Genomic DNA, 7,098 nt, shown 5'->3' with positions numbered 1-7,098 from the left:
TGTTATTCCTACATAGAGGGTGAAGTTGGTTTGTAGTTCTGAATCTGAATCCTTCTTGTGCTGCCAGATGCCACTTAGGGCACAACTGAGGTTCTGTCATCCTGTCTAGCCTGGGCCTCTCTGTGCGTGTCCTCTATGTTTTGTCATTGTGGCAAGAATACCGTTACATTTGGCTGGCAGTTTCTGAGCACGAGGGAGATGGTTTCGATATTCGAGGAGAATAGCTCCACTGTGTGTGTACCTCTGACCAAACTAAAATGATGAACTAGAATGAAGCATTGTGAGCTCCTGGGAGAGGAATTGTGTCACGCTGGTTCCAGTAACGATTGCAGGCAAGAACTGAAAATGGAGTCTTGTCCCATCCTGTGTGTTCCAGTCAGAGATATCTCCAGCTGTGGAAAATACCCACCAATGAATGTCTATCTGTCTATTTGCTTTGGTAAACTCTTTCACCTGACTTAATTGTGGGCTGGAACACAATGCCAGCACCAGCACAGCTGTTCCAGCAGACAGAGCAAAGCTTTCTCAGTGCTCCGAGAGACAACTGGCACCACCACCCAATTAATAACTTATCGGGCTCAGCTAAAGACCAACGTGACTAATGGAAACCCAGACACTAGAGATGCTTTTCACATCTGCCACATAAATCCACCATTCATACAACAGACCTGATCCTCCACTCGCTGACACCAGTCTGATGCTGGGGGAGCACCACCAAAGTAAGGAGGTGCAGAGGATTGGAGTAAGGCATTCAACTGATTTCTGGTATATAAAGGAGGGAGGAAGCTGATGATCTGGCCAAGGTGGAAGATCAGAAGCTCAGGTAGGACTGATCACAGTCAAGGATATCGATGCCTTGTTAAGGAAAATATTAGCTGAAATAAATGGTCAAAAGATAAAAGATCCTCTGATCAGTACCAAAGCAGCTCAGAAAACAACCTCCATGCTGGTGAGACTGTGGGTGGGACACACTGCTGCAATGCGCAGCAGTAGAAATGGGACCCAGGTTGAGCCACACTGTGCGTCGTATCTGGAGTAGGCTTTGACACCTGCCCAGGTTTCAGACTGGACACCTTGAATCGAGCCCTTACAAAGCACCAGAGACCGTGATGTGAGGGGTTGTGCCCATTGGTTGGTGCAGAACCCAGGCCCAGTGGTCAGAGCCAGAGCCAAGGATCAGAGCCAAGGGCTGGAGCTGGAGTCAGCAGTCAGGCGTTGGATCTGAGGGTCAGGCCTGGTTTTCCCCAGAGGGAGACAAGGTGGGGCAAGGCTGGGATCAAAACCAGAGCAGGAGTGGAACAAGGCTGGGAATGAGGTGAATGCTCAAAGCAGCTGCTGAACTGCTGCTGCTAGGCTTAAGAGCTGGTCTACTGAACCTTCCAGTCGCTCAGGCGCTGTAGCCGTTGGGCAGCCTGCTACAGACCTGCTGCGCTCCTTAGGTTGCCTGGAGCGCTAGTCTGCTGCAGGGCCTGATGCCTGACACAAAGGACTCTGTCAGAGTCCTTACCTCATAGTCTGATATGATTATTGTGGAACAAGACAACAGCAGTGCCACCAAAGTCAATGAAGGGAGACAGGTATGAGATTGTAAGTTCTTTGAGGTAGCGACTGTCTCTTATGATGTGTTCGTACAGCACCTAGCACAATGGGGCCCTGAGCTCAGCAGGAGCCTCTCAGCTTTACTGGAATGGGAGTATTTACCATTCAGCAGGTGCATAAGTGTCTGTAGGAGTGGGGCCTAGGGGTGGGTCTGAGCTCAGTCCAGGGGTAAGCTAGATGCAGGGCAAGGTGAAGAGAAAAGAACTGTGGAGGGTTATGAGAATAGAGCAAAGAGGAGGGCAGGAGTGCAGTGAATGGTAAAGAAGGTGGATTACAGGTCAGAGTTAAGGGGAAGACAGTTTGGAAGAGGAGCATGGCAATTCTGAACTGGATAAGAACTGAATGGAGAGGGTAACATGAACCTGTCTCCTGGATTCCGAGGATTGCCTTGCTGTTGCACTGTGACTCCCCTGAGCGAAGCAGACATTTGCAGAAGTGGCCTCTAATTTGAGTGCCTCAATTGATGCATTTGGCGTGATTTTCAGAGGTGCTGAGCACCCACAGCTTCCAGGCACCATGGCTGGAGGATTGGGTATTCAGCCCTGCAAACAGACAGGAAAACCTCAAGCCTTTCAGGATTTCTTTACGCATCATAAAGCAGCGACTAAAATGCACAAGGCCAGTTTTGTCAAAACCCTTTGCAGCTCTCCTTTTATGGCGAGGGCCTTGTTGGACCAAACCAATAGGTGAGTGATAGACCATGAGCCCAGGCACTGGAGCCAGTGATTGAGCTTTCCTGCCCTCTCTGATTAATATAATTGCCACAGGTCTTTTCCCAGACAGTTGCTTCATCATTCAGGCTTTGCTCTCATAATGCTGGCTTTGCTGAAGTCCACAGCTTGTCACTTGCTGAAAACAAAGAGTTTGTCCCCACCTCCCTTAGGCCATGTCTACATCTAAAATTTTGCAGCGCTGGTTGTTACAGCTGTATTAGTACAGCTGTATAGGGCCAGCGCTGCAGAGTGGCCACACTTACAGCAACCAGCGCTGCAAGTGGTGTTAGATGTGGCCACACTGCAGCGCTGTTGGGCGGCTTCAAGGGGGGTTCCGGGACGAGAGAGCAAACCGGGAAAGGAAACCAGCTTCCCCGCGGTTTGCTCTCTCGGTCCCGGAGCCACCCAGCAAACCGCAGGGAAGGAGACCTGCTTGCTCGGGGTTCCGGGACCGAGAGAGCAAACCGGGAACGCCGCGGTTTGCTCTCTCGGTCCCGGAGCCAGCCAGCAAACCGCAGGGAAGGAGACCTGCTTGCTCGGGGTTCCGGGACCGAGAGAGCAAACCGCGGCGAAGCTGGTTTCCTTTCCCGGTTTGCTCTCTCGGTCCCGGAACCCCGAGCAAGCAGGTCTCCTTCCCTGCGGTTTGCTGGGTGGCTCCGGGAACGCGAGAGCAAACCGCGGCGAAGCTGGTCTCCTTTCCCGGTTTGCTCTCTCGGTCCCGGAACCCCGAGCAAGCAGGTCTCCTTCCCTGCGGTTTGCTGGGTGGCTCCGGGACCGAGAGAGCAAACCGGGAAAGGAAACCAGCTTGATTACCAGAGGCTTCCTCCTTCCACGGAGGTCAAGAAAAGCGCTGGTAACTGTCTACATTGGATTACCAGCGCTGGATCACCAGCGCTGGATCCTCTACACCCGAGACAAAACGGGAGTACGGCCAGCGCTGCAAACAGGGAGTTGCAGCGCTGGTGGTGCCCTGCAGATGTGTACACCTCCTAAGTTGCAGCGCTGTAACTCCCTCACCAGCGCTGCAACTTTCTGATGTAGACAAGCCCTTAGGCTTTGAGATGGAGAATCAATGCTTTCCGGTTTGTTCCAGTTCAAAAGAAATTAGAGCAGGATGTGAGTTTGTAACATGCCCTCAGGGAGGTGAGCTCCCTTTAAAATACAGAGCAGTCAGAAATGATTATAGCTCTGGCATTGATTTGCACTGCTGGCAAGGGAAAAAGCCCAAGAGAAGGAAGATAAAAATAAACGTGTGTTGTGAAGGAGCAAAGCTTGTTAATAGGGATGCAGGCGACATAGTTACAGAGAGATACTCATAGCCAGTTCTTTTGGAGGATCGCTGGTCTCCACTTCCTCTGGCTGAGATTGTCAGCTCTTTGGTCTGTGTTTGTACAGTGCCTAGCACCCTGAGGGCCTGGCCCATGCCTGGGGCTCCTAGGCGCTATTGCAACACAAAATAAGAATTTCATATTCCTTCATTTGAAAATGTGGCTCCAGTCTGAACAGTGACTCTCGAGATGGTATTGTGGGGTGGCATATTACTTATCATGAAAGACCTGATCGAGAAGAATGGTGGTACATTGGAGAGGATTCAGAGATTAGAAGGATTAGAAACCAAGCCTGATAGTGAGAGATTCATAGAGCTGAAATGCTTTAGCTTAACAAAAAGAACATTCAAGGGAGACTTGATCACAGTCTAAGTATCTACAAGGGGGACAAATATTTGACAATATTCTTTTCAGTCTGTCAGAGAAAGGTCTAACACAATCCAATGGCTGGAAACCAGGCATTGATTTTGAAGAGTGAGAGTAATTAACCATTGAACAATTTACCAAGGGATGGATTCTTCATCACTGACCATTTTTAAATCAAGACTGGATGTTTTTCTAAGTGATCTGCTCTAGGAAGGATTGTGAGGCAGGTCTCTGGCCTGTGCTATACTGGAGGCCAGATTGGATGGTCACAGTGGTTCCCTCTGGCCTTGGAATCTATGTATCTCTGATCCCAGATCCATCTGAGTCAGTGGAACAAATGGGAGGATTCCAAGGATCTGTAGACAAGGACTTTATTTTCTTATCCTGCCCCATTCCTGCAAACTTCTCTGTTTCAAGAACCTTGCTCTGGCTTATTGTTTCACTCTGTTAAAAGACAGAGACTGGGAAGAGGGGGGTGGTGCTCAAAACCCTATATCACCTGCAGTTTGGTTACCCATTAAATCAGAGGCGAGAGCAGTCTGTAACTACCACAGGGAGAGCAGCAGTGCTCATTCTGTTATTCTAGGCCAGATCTACATCGGAAACTTGCCAATATAATAATATCAGTGACTTTTTTAATGACACTCTGTGGTGGAGCAGACAAACCCCACATTGGGCAACACTGAGTTAATGAGTTAATGTGGGCACCACCCTGCTTCACCTTTGAAAGATGTCAGAATTGGAGGAAGGATCTTAAAAGGGAAAAACCCAACTCATTTGATGGCAGATCAGTGAGCAGAGCAGGTCTTGAGCCCTCAGTTCTTGGAACAAGGGCTGGCTAAAAGCAAACACTCAGCTGATTGCTGCCTGGTGACCCCTTCTGGAAGGAAAGGAGGAGCTGGTGTGGATCCTCTCGTGGTGGGACTGTACTTTTGCACCAGCCAGAGCCCAGCTGGGCCCACAGCTTTACAGAAGTCCTCTGAGGAAGAGGGCTTCACGACATCTTTGGGATTATTCATTTGGGTTTGTTCCTTTGCCAGCCCCTGGGAGAGGTGGACGTCTGGGGCTCAGGCAGTGGGTTGAGTCTCTTAACTTCTGTTAGTCTGTAAGGTGCCACAGGACTCTTTGCTGCTTCTCTTAAGACTGGATTGGTATGGTGAAACACCTGGACACATCATGGCAATGACATGCTCTGACGCTGGAGAAAGCCCTAGTTAGATGCAGCTGTACCAGTATAAAAGTGCTTTTGCTGATATAGCTTATTTCATTCCAGAAACTGGTGTGACGTTATTGACATAATCTGTAACTGTATAGATCACTGTTGTGACTACTGTATAATATTGTATAAAGATTGTCATGTAAGGGGTCTATGGAGAGGTTATGGTTTGCTGTCTATATGTGTGTATCATTTTTGTAGTTGAAGTTATGAATATTGGCTCCATATTGTCTGTATTTCAAACTTATGCTCTGCTTCTGGGTGACACCCCAGACAAGTTGGTGTCAGCTCTGCATAGCCTGCTTGATGGCCCATTGAGGACCATCAGCTATACAGCTGACCCATTGAGAACGCTTCACGAATATGCATGTCATCCTTGCGCAAGGGCCATGCTAATCTTCTCTGTATTGTTCCAATTTTAGTATATGTGCTGCCGAAGCGAGAGAAGGCAGATACGCCTTGTGACTCAGCAAAGTGTGCAGGGACTTGCCCATGTGACTCCAGACTCCATTTTGCTGTAAGTTTCCACTGTAAGAACAAAGAGGTGTTCTTACACCTGGAAAAGACTATAAAAGGCTGATGCCTCATCTCCATCTTGTCTTCAATCCTGCCTCTTACCTCTGGAGGGACTTTACTACAAATGGAAGCTTTACACTAAGGACTGATGACTCAGCCCAGCTGTGAATGTACTGTACTCCAGAGACTTGATTTGAACCTGCTGCTTATTCCATCATTGCTACAAGCCTGAACCAAGAACTTTGCCATTACTGTATGTAATTGATTCCATTTAACCAATTCTAGCTCTCATCTCTATCTTTTTCCTTTTATGAATAAACCTTTAGATTTTAGATTCTAAAGGATTGGCAACAGTGTGATTTGTGGATAAGATCTGATTTCTATATTGACCTGGGTCTGGGGCTTGGTCCTTTGGGATCAAGAGAACCTTTTTTCTTTTACTGGGGTATTGGTTTTCATAACCATTTGTCCCCATAATGAGTGGCACTGGTGGTGATACTGGGAAACCAAGGGAATTGCTTGTGAGACTTGGGGTTAGCCAGTGGGGTAAAACCAAAGTCCTCTCTGTCTGGCTGGTTTGGTTTGCCTTAGAAGTGGGAAAACCCCAGCCTTGGGCTGTAACTGCCCTGCTTTAAGCAATTTGTCCTGGACTGGCACTCACAGTTGGGTCCCGCAAGAACCAGCATCATTACAACTGGTCAGAGCACATTTCACAAGCTCTACCAGCAGACCTTCTCTAGTGTAGACTAGACCCCAGACAAACTTTTGCAACAACCTCAGAAACCTTATATGAAGCCTGCCTGGAGCAAAACTTTCTACGAATGTGCCCTCTCCCATCCACCCTCCCGCCCCACTCCCATCCCAATCTGGCTGCTCCCACTGTAGTGATTGGTTTTGCCATTGACTTCAAGGGGTAACATTTTCAAAAGTACCTAAATGATCTAAGAGCCGAAGCCCCTTTGGAAAATGGCATTTAGGCACTTTGGAAAATTTTACCCAAAGCCCCAAAGAATGGAGTGATGCTGTTCCTCCCTCTATGCTAGTTATTGCTGCATTGTCCTGTCCTGTTCTGTCCTGTTCATAGCAGTGTTTTAAACAACCTGCCCCTTCCGCCTGGGAGAGCACTGCTTGAATTCAGTCATCTGTATTGTTGGCGCTCTGTACGTACCAATACAGAATATGGCAGGCTCGTCCCTGGGAGTAGCTCTGCTCACCTCAATGGGGAGGACTCTTGTACCACAGAGTTTGGAGTTCCTGCTGCCAGATTAGGGAGCGATACCTCAGGGCAGCTGTCACTTGGGCTGTCAAGCCCAGGCCAATAGATAAGCTTTAGGATGTAGTGGTTGCAAAGCTGGTTTTA

The 7,098-nt window shown here is 48.5% G+C and overlaps 1 non-coding gene across 1 annotated transcript; it reads right to left on the bottom strand.

Annotated features, from left to right (window-relative positions):
* Positions 1-5,561: 5,561 nt before the first annotated feature.
* LOC115660097 lies at positions 5,562-5,664 on the bottom strand. Its single transcript, XR_004002742.1, has one exon. It is a non-coding gene; the product is annotated as a U6 spliceosomal RNA (small nuclear RNA).
* Between the last annotated feature and the right edge of the window lie 1,434 nt (positions 5,665-7,098).

The sequence above is a fragment of the Gopherus evgoodei genome, chromosome 11 (assembly GCF_007399415.2).
Source record: "Gopherus evgoodei ecotype Sinaloan lineage chromosome 11, rGopEvg1_v1.p, whole genome shotgun sequence".
NCBI lineage: Eukaryota > Metazoa > Chordata > Testudines > Testudinidae > Gopherus > Gopherus evgoodei.
This window is presented reverse-complemented; position numbering and strand designations above follow the sequence as displayed.